We start from the raw sequence: 9,351 nt of genomic DNA on the forward strand, positions 1-9,351 counted from the left end.
TATGAAATGACACCATAAAGACCACAGAGATGTCATTTCTCACTTACCAGATTGGCAAAATTCCAAAAGTGAACAATGCCTGCTGCTGATGACATGGGAGAAGCAGGTAGCCTCAAGAGCTGTTAATGAACTTTTATGGAAAGAAATATAGGTCTTTTCTTTCCACATTTACCCCCATCCCAGCCCTATAATTAAGTGCAAGTGCAGTGACATAATTACTGCCTATTATCTGTGTAACTGATTAATATGTTTTTCAGGTATGAGATTTGTAAACTATGTGATCATTCTTCTGTGAAATTATAGATGACGAACCCTGCCACCCCGCACTCCCCACAATACTATGTGCATGACAGATTTCTGGGAAGGAAAGTACATAAAAACTTACAATTTTTAGCAAAAACAATCGAAATAATTAGTAGAGGACCAATCCTGTTAGGTTGATTTTAAGCCAATAAGATTATCTGGAGATTGATGAATATGGCATGGGTTGATTGGGATTGTAATTTGGAAAAGCTCTGTAAACCCTAGATTTGGGCAATCTTTACCTTTCTATAAGCTTCCCTGAGTATAATTAAAACTTCCTGGGTCTGTGAAAAACTTACCTTTTCCATGTCTGCTCAGAATGTGGCGGCATGGAGGTAATGAAGAGGCTACTGATTTATCCAGGAGAGAAGTTAGGAGTTCAGATTTCCTTCCCTTGCATACATACACCAGACCTCCAAGGGAGGCCAGAAGAAAATCTTCCCAGAGAGCGAGGTCTCCTTCTATAGCAGCAAATAGCAGGAACTAGAAACCACAACCATAAAGATCAATGTATATTTTTTTTATCTAGTATTATGGTTGAACCACATTAACCTGGAATGTTTCCTGGGCTAGTGACCCCGATTCCTCTAATAACTTTTAAGCCTGCTGCTGTGATGCTAATTTAGTGTACGCTAAACATTTTTGGCACAACTGCTATCCGAAGAGGTTTTGAACAATATTTTTAGCCAGAGTTGTCTTACACAGTCAATAACACTTGTTGTTCAAAATAATATACCCCACAATAAAGTCCTTGAATCATTCTATATGTTGAACATTTAAGACAAGTCTTGTTTGTATCTTATTTTTGAAGGGAACAGGAACACAAATTCTCGGTGAGCGGGTGATGAGTACAGGAGATCGGGCTGCATTCTCGGTAAATGGCATGAATTATTCCATTGGAGGAATCCAATGACATTGCAGTCTTCAATAGTGGGAAGCTACATTTTTTTAAAGCATGCTTTAATTGCTTTTTGCTGGGGCCAGGGATATTTATGGGTTAGGAGATTGTCAAGTTATTTATTAGATGAAGTATCTAGGGATAGGCTAATATAAATCACTTAAGCTGGTATTGAATATACCAGACACTCAGTAATTTAAAAAGCTTTAATAAAAATGCTAAAATATGAGACTTGTCTTTGGCTGTAATGAGACTCAGTTATCATGTTTTTATCAGTGATATTTAGTCACAGACTGCCCCCACCACTGCCGCTTTTCCCAATATAAGAAAATGCAGATGCAATCCTTATTTTTAGACTATTGAGATTTGTTAGAATTGAGAGAGGTTGTTAAAGAGAATTTAACATCTAAGAATGGAATTTGTCGTTAGGGGCCACCCAGTTGGCTCCATTATGACCGATGTACAACAGAACGTAACAAGCCTGATGCTGTGCCAGCCTCACGGTCGTTCCTCTAGTGGAGCCCTTCCTTGCAAATGGAGTCAGTGCGTCTCATTGAGGGTTTTCCACTTTCCGCTGCCCCTCTACTTTACCAGCAATGAGTTCTTCTCCGGGGACGGGTCTCTCCTGAGAACATGTCCAAAATACACGGGACAACGTCTTATGCTTCAAAATATACTTATACTTAGAAAGATATGCGTATTCTTTGATGGTAGAATTTCGTTTGGGAAATTTAGCATGATAATGAATGAGAAAGGGTGGTAGATAAGATTAAATGTGGTCTATAGAAGCATGTATGTTGTGTTTCAACATGATCTGGATCACATTACTAAGACTGCTACACCCACTTCTGTTCTTAAAATGTCTAAACCAGACTCAGTGGGTTTCGAACTCATGGGGTACCTTAGAACTCTAAGTGTAACTTTTATTTTTTTTATAAGTGGGGATTCTAAATTATAACTGTATAGCATGTTTTAGTTTTGTAGTGCATTTATTTTGTTATTAATCTCATTTGCTCATAAACAGAGTCATTTAAAAGTACTTTCTCATCCGTGTGCCACAAAATACTAAACTATTTGTCAGGGGAAGAAATCAGACTCCTCATTTTAATAAGATGATGCCATGGGAGAGTGATGTCAGAACTCTAGATCCTTTATGCTTTCTTCCCATGGAACCAGATGATGTAGAACTACCCCTTTCTGCAACATGTCCCCAGCCTTACCTTCTTGAGATTTCCCCTCCATATGCCCCCAAGGTATTTCTTTCATCAAAAGATCTCAGTCTTGGACACAAGTTGGCCTGATCTTGAGTGCTAACTGTAAGGTATGATGGTCGACCCTTGACAGCACAGAGCAGGTGGGAAAGAGGAAGGGAAAAGAGAAGAAAGCTCCAATTAACAGAACAAGGAAATTACTGGAGGAAATGGAGAGACTGATTCCTGATGATAGGCCAAGTATGAGATAGCATCTAATATTAGCTCAGCTGACATGCAACTTAGTTCCAGGGGTTGAGTCCAGGCAACTAGAGCTCAACAGGGCCATGCAGCAGGAGGCAGGGAGACAAGAAGTCTGTTTTTTCCATCAGAGACATGTCAGGTGAAAGGTGGTGGGCACAGAGCAGGGCAGAAAGCTATCATTAGTCACTCATATCTGGAATAAATCATGGATGTTTAGAGAAACTCAGCTTCCTGCTGACTCTGGCCTCCCAAAGTGTGTGGTCCAAATATGAATGGAGACAGGACCATTGTTAAAGTTAGAGGAACAAACTTAGAAGAAGATCCAATAGCTCACTTCCTTCTCATCCATAGCCCTGGTTCAAAATAATTCATTCAAGCTTTGAGAAAGGCGGCCAAGTTTGGCTGCACAAGTCCTGTCGGTGAGGACCTCTAGACCGTGCATTGAATAAGCACCAGGAAGGGCAGAACTAGCAGAGGTGGGGTGTTAAGTAGTAGGCATATATTGGTTGTTCGAACCTGTCAACTACTCTGAGGGTGAAGGATGACAGTGTCTGTTCTTCACAGAACTACGGTCACAACAACCCAATTTAGAATTGCCGTGAGTGGGTTTTAATCCAATAGCAGAGGGTTGCTTGTTTTGTTTTATCTTTCTTTTTGATAGACATTCCATTTAAATCTCAGCCCAGACCTTATATTGTTGCTTTCTTTAACCATAAGTGGCTTAAAATGCAGTGGAAATAAGCCTAAAGATTGTAGACATCATAGAATTCTGATGTGAGAAATTAGAGAGAAGGGATTTTATACGCTGGTAAAAAATGTTTTCTTCTCAAATATTTATTATGTGTTTTTTAAAAATATACATTGGTATTGTGTAGCCCAAAGGAAACCAAACCCAGCCCATGAAGTTGGCTTTGATGCTCAGTGATGCTGTAAGACATCCAACTACTCCTGTATATTTTGGGGGGCTGTACAGTTTTACAGGAACAGTTTCATTTGTAGCGTGACTGCTGGGTTTGAACTGCTGGCCTTTGAGCTACCAGTCCAACTTGTAACCCACTGCACTGCCACGGCTCCATTCTGTTACTCTGGATATAAAATGAGTCATTCAGGACATTTAAACAGATAACAAGTCTGGGAATTGAGAAAACGCTCCATCTTTACTTGCATGACCTCCTTTGGTTTTATCATCAGCTCAGTGAAGCAGGTGCTCTTGGTATTATCTGCAGTTTCAGATAGTATAGGGGAAGCCTACCTTTGTGCCAAACCTTACTTCCAACACCACATCCATACTATCAGGCCAAGAAGTGACTAAGATCTTGGGTTCTGGAGTTACTGTATGAAAAACTCAGCTTCTCCACCGTGTGGCTATATGACTTTAGGCAAGTAACTTAACGTCTCATTGTCTCAGATGCTTCCTCCCTTTGAAAAGGTGAAATCATAATGTTGTCTGAGATGGTTATTTTGAGGATAAACTAATGTGCTGTGTGGGCTATTCTTTGTGTTGTTCTCCTGTATAAAGTTCTTCTGTTGACACCATTGAATTCTCAATAAATGAGAGTTGCTGTGGGAGAGGGACGATTAGAGGTACAATAAGGAGCCAATAATACTTACTGTATGTTAGGTATGTAACGAAACCCCTTTACAATCTTGTTTCTATTAATGACCCTCTGTTACTTTGAAACATTTAGCAACTCATGCAAGATCACTCTGAATAGTAAGAGGATATCAGTTAATAATAATAATGGATAGCAATAATGGATAGCTATGACCAAGTTAAAGAAGGAGTATAGATACTCTGAGAAATTTTATAGAAGTGCCCAGAAGACCTGAGAATTTTCTGCCTCCTCACAGATCATTGACAGAACAGGGGCTCACTCCATGCCACTGAGTGTAGATTTCAATGTATAACAGCCCGATAGGACAGGGTAGAGGTTACTTTGTGGATTTCTGGGGCTGTAAATCTTTTGGGGTGTAGAAAGTCTCATCTTTCTAGAACCTAAATATTCTTACCTTCAAAGTGAAGAAGTTGCGCTAGGTGCTTCCTAAAAGCTCTTTTTAACTTGAAAATGCTATGATTTAAATTAAACCCAGGGAGTCTAAGTGTGTGTGGCAGGAAGTATTCACAGCAGAGTCAGCTTGGCAGGGGAGGAAGGAACAAAAGGAGTCGCCCAGATGGAGGGCATTGCATGTGGTGAAAAGAGCTAGAGAAGATGAGAGTAACTTAGTGCTTGTCTTTCCTCTGATCTTGGTCAGTTGCTTGAATTGTGCAAATTAAATATAAGAAGTGTGTGTGTAAGGCTATAAATAATTTCTGTAACAGATGCCATGGAGACAGCCATTGCAAGTGACCAGAGCAGAGCTTGAGTGGTTTGTGAAGTCAGCCGGTCTCTGGCATGTATTTATATCTCTAATTCATAATCATTTGTTATTTTTCCCTATCAATCCTCTGATCAAAATAGAGACAGGAAGAGAAAAGCAATCAGATACAGCCTGTCTAATCTTTCAAGCAAAATGTAAAACTGTGTCATGTAAAGACATGTGGGAATCTAAGTTCGCATACAGTCTGAAAAATCAAGTAGCAAGGATCTAGTCATGCTTTCTATGTTAGGTAGTGGTGAGTAGCCTCAAGGTTAGCAGTTCAAAACCACCAGCTGCTCTTTGGGGGAAAGGTGAGACTTCCTACTTCCATAAAGAGTAACTGTCTCAGAACACCAAAGGGGCAGTTCTCTCCTGCCCTATGGGGCCACCATGAGTCAGAATTGACTTAATGGCAGTGAGATGTTTCATTTGTTTTGGATTTCTTTTGCTGTCCACTGCTCAGGCATAAGGCAATTAGATAGGGACCCACTTCTCTAGTTGTTGCACCCACTGGGTCATTTTCAAAGTATATCCTTGAAGAACCAATGGAACTCATTACCGATTATTGAGCATCTACTAGATACCAAGATGAACCCTTTGTGGCACTCTGGGTGAGATGTTGTACTACTAACAACAAGGCAGGCAGTTCAAATCCACCAGGCCATCCACAGGAAAAATATGAGGGGTTTGGCTCCCCCCAAAGATTTATCATTTCCAAAACCCTGTATAGGGTTACTATAAATTAAAATCAACTTGATGGTAGTGGGTGCCATGATCCTAGAGGCAGTAGGGATATTGTTGGTTCCCCATTTCTCTGCAACTTCACCTTTCAGACCTATAGTAACTCTATGAAAAAGAGATGGAAACACTGCACAACCAGCACCATCCTCACCCTTGTCCCCACGCCTGGCCCATTGATGCGTCCACTGTGTCAATTCATGGAGAGCCTTCCACTTTTTTGCCACCCCTCCACTTTACCAAACATGGTGTCCTTCTCCAGGGACTCTTCTCTCCTGACAATATGACAAAGTAAGTGTGTAAGACAAACAACATCTTGTCTTCCTTGCCTCGAAGGGGTCCCTGGCCTTATTTCTTCCAATACAGATCATGTGTCCTTTTAGCCGTCCATAGTACTTTCAGTATTCTGCTCCAGCACCACAATTCAAATGCACGTATTCTATGATCTTCCTTATTCAGTGCCCAACCCTCATGTTCATATGATGCAATGGAGAATACCAGGGCTTGGCTCAGAAGCACCTTACTCCTCAGAGAAACATCATTGATCTTCGATACTCTAAAGAAATCTTGTACAGCAGATTTACCCAAAGCAATACGTATGTCTTTTGATCTCTTGGCCACTTCTTCCATGAACATTGATTGTGGATCCACTAAGATAAAATCCTTGACAACTTTAACATGTTCTCCATTTATCATTTATGCATTTATCATTATCATTATTGGCCCAATTGTGAGGATTTGGGTCTTCCTTACATTGAGTTGTAATCCATACTGAAGGCTACAATCTTCACCAGTAATTGATTCGATTCCTCCTCACTTTCAGTAAGCAAGGTTGTGTCATCTGCCTATCTCAGATTGTTGATAAGCCTTCCTCCTGTCCTGAGGTGGCACACGTCTTCATCTAATGCAGCTTCTCTGATTATTTGCTCAGCATATAGACTGAACAATTTTGGTCGGAGGATGCAACCCTGATGCATACCTTTCCTGATTTTGAACCATACAGTATTTCCTTCTTCTGTTTGCACAACTGCCTCTTGATTCATGTACAAGTTCCATGTGACCACAATAACTGTTCTGGAATTCCCATTCATCTCAAGATTATTCATGGTCTGTTATGAGCCACACAATCAAATATATTTGCATAGTCAATGAAACAGGAGTAAACATCTTTCTGGTATTTTCTGCTTTGGGCCAAGATCCATCTTACATCAGCAGTGATATTCCTAGTTCCATCAGGCCTGAATGTCTGGCAGCTCCTAGTCAATGGTTGCTGCTGCAACCATTGTTGGATAATCTTAAGCAAAGTTTTACTTCTGTGTGATACAAATGATATCTTTCTATAGTTTGCGAATTCTGTTGGGTCACCTTACTTTGAAATGGGCACAAATGTGGTTCTCCTCTAGTCAGTTGACCAAGTAATTCTCTTCCAAAGTTCCTCACATAGCAAGTGAATGCTTCCAGTGCTTCTTTCGCTTTCTGCAACATTTCAATGGGTATTCCATCAATTCCTCCAGCCTTGTTTTTGTCTAATTCATTCAACGCAGTTTGAATTTCTACTTTCAACACCATTGGTTTTTGCTCCCCTTAAATGATGGACTGCCACTAGTTCTTTTTGATACCTTTGTATATTCTTTCCATATCCACTTGATGCTTCCTGCGTCATTCAATATTTTGCATGTAGAACCTTTCAACACACAAACTACCACAACATGACAAACTGACAGACATGTGGTGGGTCACAACCCTAAAAAACTATTTATCCGTTTTTAATGTAAATCTGCCCTATCTCTCCTAAATATGTACATATCCAGACACACAAACACACCCAGCACCAGTCTTCATCGCTGACATTGTCCTCAGTATTCATTATTGTCATGATCCTTAGGTATTTCAGTGTCCCTCTTTACACTGATCTTGTAATAAATAGTTAAACTTTGTTTCCTCCAAGAATCTATACAATCTGGCTCTTAGTCCCATTCCAGCTTTAATTTTCAAATTTTACTTTCTTCACTTCATCCATGGTCATCTAAACTAACCATATTTGTTATCTCTACAAAGAATATGCTGATCCTTCTCCCCAGTTCTGACCACAATGAATTCCTGGCCCAAATTTATTGACCAAGACCTATCCCCCATTATAGGATACCTTCCACCACTTCATGAGACACAATCGAATGGTCATCTCACACTGATGTGTGTCAGTCTCTATTCATGTCATCACTCTCCTCTAAACTCTAGTCTCCATCGTGTGTATGCGACATGGGCCTTTTCTATTCAGTCCTCTTATCATCAAGGTAATGCCTAGCAGAGGATAGGTGCACAATAAATATTTAGAAATGAATCTATTACTTCATTATACGCAGGTTTCCAGAGAGTGCAGATTTATATAGAGAGAATGGATAGGGATGGTCAAACCAAAAGCTAAACACTGCCATTAAGTCAATTCTGATGCATAGTGAACTTATAGGACACGATAGAACTGCCTCCGGGGGTTTCTGAGACAGAAGCTGAGGAGTAGAGAGTCTCATCTTTCTCCCATGGAGTGGCTGGTGTTTTCAAACTGTTGACCTTGCAGTTAGCAGACCAGTGAGTAACCACTGCAATACTAAGGCTCTTGTAGAGAGGGCTAGATGGAAGGTAGCATGAGGTCAATGTCCTCCATGCCGGGTTTCCAACCTGGGAAGGTGTTGAGCAGGCAGATGATTAGGAAAGAAAGCACATGAGCACAGGTAAGCATCTAGAGAGTTGTGGTTTTATGGGAGATCCTGTACCTAGGGAGTACTGTCAACCATAGCGATACAACTAGAGGAGTGTGTGTTATTTTGGAACAAGAAGGAGAAACACTGGACAAATGAAAGGTGGAAAGTCAAATAGATGCAAGTTAGCCATAAGCAACAAACTGCCAATCAACGAAAGATGTATTTCTCTGAGATCCCACGTGTTCGTGTCCTTCACTTCTTGTAGCACTTGAACTGCTTGGATAAAGAACTAATGACCTATAGCTTGCCTTTTCTAAAAGAATATATACATAAATAAAAATCTTTATTTTACATATTGTAAAATTCACCTTTTGAAAGTGCTCAATTCAGTAATTGTTAGTATATTTACATAGAGTTGCCATAATTATTTTCCAGTACTGCAGCATCATTAGAATAACATCATTAACTCAAAGAGAAACCGCTTTCCCATTAACAGTAACTGTGGGGTCCAACCCCACAGTCAAAAGGTCCTGTGGAGCAAGGTGCACAGTTAAAGAAGACAGAAAGCTGAGCTCAGGGGACTCAACTCCATTTTGGGGAGAAGTGAGAAAGGGAAGCGTCCAGAGTTTATTCAGTAATAGAGTTTTTATCAGACTTGATGCCTGAAAGCTTTTTATTGTACATACACATTAAAATGGACAATGTGTTCATCTTACATGTCCCAAGCCCTCAAGGGGAGTACCTAAAAGCGAGTAACAGGTATGCAAGAGACAAAAGGTGCAAATGTTTCCTTAAGAATAAGGGACTTTCAAGCCTTTAAGACCCCAGATGCTATACTTTTTGATAGCTGGGCACCATCAGCTTTCCTCGCCACATTTGCCTATGCACCCATTTGTCTTCA

General features: G+C 40.3%; 1 protein-coding gene across 4 annotated transcripts in view; it reads left to right on the forward strand.

The window, feature by feature from the left end:
• The window catches only part of OPCML (opioid binding protein/cell adhesion molecule like), a 1,483,171-nt gene that overhangs the window by 1,295,765 nt on the left and 178,055 nt on the right, over positions 1-9,351 (forward strand). The gene's annotated exons all lie outside the window — the stretch shown is intronic.

Source organism: Echinops telfairi, unplaced genomic scaffold (assembly GCF_000313985.2).
Source record: "Echinops telfairi isolate 266 unplaced genomic scaffold, ASM31398v2 ScPeMD7_5592;HRSCAF=6446, whole genome shotgun sequence".
In the NCBI taxonomy this organism is placed as follows: Eukaryota; Metazoa; Chordata; class Mammalia; order Afrosoricida; family Tenrecidae; genus Echinops; species Echinops telfairi.